Consider the following 5,012-nt stretch of genomic DNA (forward strand, 5'->3'; position numbering starts at 1 on the left):
CAATGGCATAGAGGGTGGTGACGTGGAGATGACGTCTAGTCCTCCGCTTTGACAATGAGATTCGAATGGAGATGCAGTAGCGGGACCTATGACGGAAATGTTCCTAGGCGAAAAATTGATATTTTGGCATGCAGAAAACTATGACAGGCTTCTACATGAATACTCTGTCGATCTAACTCGACTTCATGCTTTCCGTTAGTGTCCCTTTAAATAGGTGCAGAACAGCTGACAGTAGGCACTTATCTTTTGCGCCACTTTGCCGGTGCAAGGAATAACGCCATACAAAAATTTCAGCAATGGCTGTCCATTTTAGCAACATATTGAAAGTGATTTTTAGTGCGCATGTCGCTTAATACCACATAACCAATATGACAAGAAACAAAGGGAAGGGGAATAGGGCTGCGAGTTGGTGTTATTGAATTTTTACTTGTTTGCTTAAGGAACGTATGTACCACTATCTTCAACGTGATCACTTTGGCACCGACCCGCGTTCACCGCATGCCAACACAGTGACATCGCTGTCGGCCGATGTAGGTCATTCGCATCGTCAGCCAACCCTGAAAAAGAGACGATGCGCACAGATAAAGGTTACCATGGCAATGGACTTTCACTGAAAGTATCCGAAGAATACTCCCGATTCAATTAATAGCAATGCGCTCACGACCTAGTTTTTGAAAAGTAACATCTGTTGTGTCATGAACTATAAAAGTAGGCATATATAGTAATTTTATGAGTTGGTAAAGCGGTGCCGTTCAGTATGATGCGCTAACTCGACTTTGCCACAATATTCAGCACTTTTCGTCCAATTTTAAATGGCCGAAACATTTTAGGACCCACGCATACCGCCATATAATATGAAAGATAGCGAAACTATAGGCAAAATTGAGGACTAGCACATGCACGCTTCCTGAGCAATGCAAAAGAACAAGACTGTGAAACTGGACACGAATCTGTATGTGTGAAAACCAAAAGTTTTCCACCCTCACATATTTCGCTGTAACTTTTCGGACAAAAAATTTTAGGAGTTGAACCAACTTCCATTAACGCTAACAGAAAACATGTCCTATCAGTTATTGAGTAATGCACAGCGAACATTTTAAATTTAATTCGTTCAGCGTCACAATAGTTGCCTCCTGGCACCAAATTGACAACGTTCTTTTGTTCGTAAGTGCTGTCCACCATTGCTGGCCACCTTTGCTAGTATGTCCAATATCACGATAGGCTAACAGTTACCCTTACAAACAATTCCTGTGTACTTAAGCTTTTTGGGAACACCGCTCTAACACAAAAGTTTCTTAAATTCTTAGCGTAGCATATAACGTGCAGTTTGTTACATCGCGAAAGATTACGACTGAACTCTTTCGCATGATTTGAGCATTTCATATCAGTGCAATAACACACAATTATGCGAAGATCTTTGAATAGAGAGATGAAGTAAACATTGTCGTGCACAACTTAACTACAATGAACTTCCCTTTAAATAAAAGGCGTCTTTGTAATAAGCAACTACACAGACACATGCAATGAATTACCTTAATGCCAGCGTAAAGCTTCGTGCTCGCAATGTCGTCGGTGAAGTGCGGGGTGGCGACGCTAGTATTGTCAGGAAAATGCTTGGGAATTCACAAGCTTGCATACTGCCGTAGTACCAGTCAGGCTTTCAGCATTGTAGGGCATTGTGTTGTGCACTTGGTGCGGTAAGTGCATCCTGGAAGTGAACAATGAATGCTGAGCAATGAAAGACGCAAGTGTCTTAATACCACTGTCATACTTAGAGTAACAAAAGAAACAAAAATGGGACCATAAATTAGTTCCATGCATCATAAATTTTGCCGCATCATTTTTTTTTTTACATTCAAGCTCCTTCTTTGTGTTAATATTCACTGTCAAGGAGCAAATATATCCAAAATGGACTATCCTCTCATTGTGAATATAATGTAGAGAGTTGGAGAGAATGTCTATCTCAACACATAAAGAGTGCAAAAACCGTGGTTTTATTGGTTGAGGACAAGAAAATTCCAAACGCGGAAAGCGCACATTTCAAATTGCGGGTCAGTTTCACGCAGTGATACACTTGGGTACCTTATATTTAGGTTGTGCTTAACACGTATCACTGCTCAAATTTGAGCTACTTACGTGAGCATTAAATATAAACTGCCAATGATATGACTACTTGAAATACGCAAACTCCATATCGGTCTCTCTACAACGAAAAAAAAGAAAGGCGATTCAGCTTTCTATTGACTTGTCATTTCATTTGTCCGTAGAAGGCGAAATTCAATAAAGAAAGGCCATATCATTGTTAAAAATAAGCACATCAGGAGTGAAATATATTTCTGTTTTACTTCCAGAAACATGGTTATACAGTTGGAGTGTCAGCGAATCAAAATTAAAAGCACCCCACGACATATTCCACAAGTGTTCGCAAAAACATTTAACGTGTAATCAAATAGGTGCAACTTAGACTCACCTTATGTAATGTCAATTTCCTTCGTGCCCAATACATCGTATGGATAATCATGGAATTGCACCATATGCTTGCCGTTGTGTTTTTCACACGCAGGGAAGAACATTGAATGGAAAGCTTTAGTTTTCATTTTTCCTCGCAACAGCCTCGCAAAGTGTTGTCGAAGGTGGTCAGCTGCCAGCTTTTCCTGTTGGTCATCCAGAAGCAGAGCTGCTTTCCAGCGTGAAAGTAAGACAAAGAAAAAATAAGCAACGTGTGACTCTCAGTTTGTAGGCCATAAAAACTTGGCAGTCATGGTAGACGGCCCAGTAAAAGAAAAAAAAAACATGGTTCTGGGAAGGTCACGGCCGCATTAATAGAAAGGACAAAAAGTGTTGTCACGCATCTAAACAATATTTTCCCTTCCGGGAATCGAAGTTTTAAAGGGAGCCTAAATGCCTAACATAATTCGGTGTCCAAGACGTAAGAAGGCGCAATAAAGTGGGGTTATCCAAACAAAATGCTCCAACTGAAAGCGCTGCGCGAGAAAACAAAATTTAAAGCGAGTCATTAGTTTATGAACATAGTACGCAATGTCGCTTGCACGCTGTTTGTCAACAATTCACTGACTGCATAAAACAACAAGCCAAGTCGTCTCCCAGTGATCGAACGCTTTCGGGAGCAATAACACTGCCAGAATTAAAAGCATTGCTTTAGCGGATTTCTTTGCAATCCTTAGCCTCGTGTACACGATTGCGCGTAGTGCCGTTATTACAAAAGAAAGTCTCGTCTAGGCTGCTACTCACCGCTCTGGATCGCTTCGGACGAGGCGCTGTGCAGGACGACCGCGCCGGTGTGCATGTTTTGGCAGGTAGTTTGCATTCTCAGTTACGGCGCCAGACAGTATCAAGAGCTATACGGTGAGAACTTCTCAGACGTCTTCCGATGTCCTTGACCTGCCTGTAGGCTGACGTTCATGTTGCTGTGACTGCGTAAACTGAAAGCACGCTTTTGCACAACGCCGACACTTGCCAAACCGCGCGGCACACCTCGCGCGCCGGCTTCAACTGCGCGGACCACGTCTCTCTTTTGCGCGCCTCGGGTCCCCGGCGCTAGCGCACCCTCGCGGCGAGCGACGCCAGCGCCTCCACCAGACACAAACGACGGCGAAGGACAAGGACTGGGCCGGCCTTCCCGCGCTAACACAGATCGATGCTCACGGCAGTTTACTTTGTCTGCATGTTTCTTTGCCAGCCTCGTACATTACTCATCGCTTTTGTCTCGATCGGCCTGCTTGAACGGCTGCAACTTACGCTGCACATCGGCGCTTTTTGCATTCTGTGACTGTCACGTAGTCTTGTGAAAGGCATGATACGCTACAATCTGACAAATTTTGGCTTTTTCTAGCAGCGATTCACCGAAGATATTTCACCACCAGTGTTTCAAATTATCTTAGGACCTTGCTTATAATATAATAAAATCTGGATAACGCATGTGCGGGTAGCTTTGGCTATAGGAAGTTAGTGGTAGTGTTGAAGAATGTGCTACGAAAGATCACGAGAGCCCGCTAATCAAAGAAGATGGGTACATATGTGTGCATGTCTTGAGTGTCGGTGTGTCTGACTTGCAAACGAATGAATGCAGGCGGTTGGTTGTTAAAGGAAGTGAGCAAACCGAATCATTCTTCGGAAAACGTAAATGCGCTGCATGAGCGCGTAACTCCGTCAAACCGTATAAGAGCTGGCACGAAGTCGAAATAGAAAAAATTGCATTAAATTAAGCACTTTAGTAAACTTCACCAAGCGAGAATTTGTCATCAATTTCATGCAGTCCTTTAAACCGTTGTATTATGTTCCTCAAATTACTGAAATCATTAAAGATATACATAGTTACATCTGCATTGTTGCTTGTACGATTAAAGCGAATGTATGTTGCTACCACATCAGAGCGTCAATGATAAATTAAGCTAATCCTGCTCTTCATCCTTAGTTTCTGAAGGAAGCATAGCTATTTTGACAGAAACATTTCTACGCATATAGTTGTAATGAACCATTTTAAATACAATGATACTCTTAGACTTCCTTAAAGTAATATTGTAGAGTCGTCTTGGCTCCTTAGTCCGCTATCAGGTATTTCATTTTGAGGACGCATAATGTCGTACCTAAATATTACGAAAGGCTGGATATTCTTATGAGCTGCAGGTAGAACACGCCTAGCGTTCATCGTCCATAGAAGAAGATATAACTGATATCAGTCCGTGCTGCTGTTGTTTTTATATTTATTATTCTATGACAACTTATTACTAGTGCAACGTTGCACGAGAGGCCACACGCACGAACTAGAAAGGGATAATTTCGCGCACCAATCCCGCCAACCCACGAGTGCTAGGGCTTCTCGTGGCGTAGCAGTGAGCCTTCTCTCGACACTTCATAACCTTCTGCTTGGACACAACGCGACTGTGGACAGCTGCGGCGAAAGACTAATGACCTCTGCCCTCACGACGTTATAGATCATGAGCTCCGCTCGGTCGGCAGCAAAAGAGGAAGACTGCGCAGTTGCTGAACAC

The 5,012-nt window shown here is 42.9% G+C and overlaps 1 long non-coding RNA gene across 1 annotated transcript; it reads right to left on the reverse strand.

Annotated features, from left to right (window-relative positions):
* Positions 1 to 342: 342 nt before the first annotated feature.
* Positions 343 to 3,576, reverse strand: LOC135911405 (uncharacterized). Its single transcript, XR_010567325.1, has 4 exons — positions 3,253 to 3,576; positions 2,471 to 2,677; positions 1,533 to 1,708; positions 343 to 557 (listed from the first exon to the last, which is right to left on the reverse strand). It is a non-coding gene; the product is annotated as an uncharacterized lncRNA (long non-coding RNA).
* Between the last annotated feature and the right edge of the window lie 1,436 nt (positions 3,577 to 5,012).

The sequence above is a fragment of the Dermacentor albipictus genome, chromosome 4 (assembly GCF_038994185.2).
Source record: "Dermacentor albipictus isolate Rhodes 1998 colony chromosome 4, USDA_Dalb.pri_finalv2, whole genome shotgun sequence".
NCBI lineage: Eukaryota > Metazoa > Arthropoda > Arachnida > Ixodida > Ixodidae > Dermacentor > Dermacentor albipictus.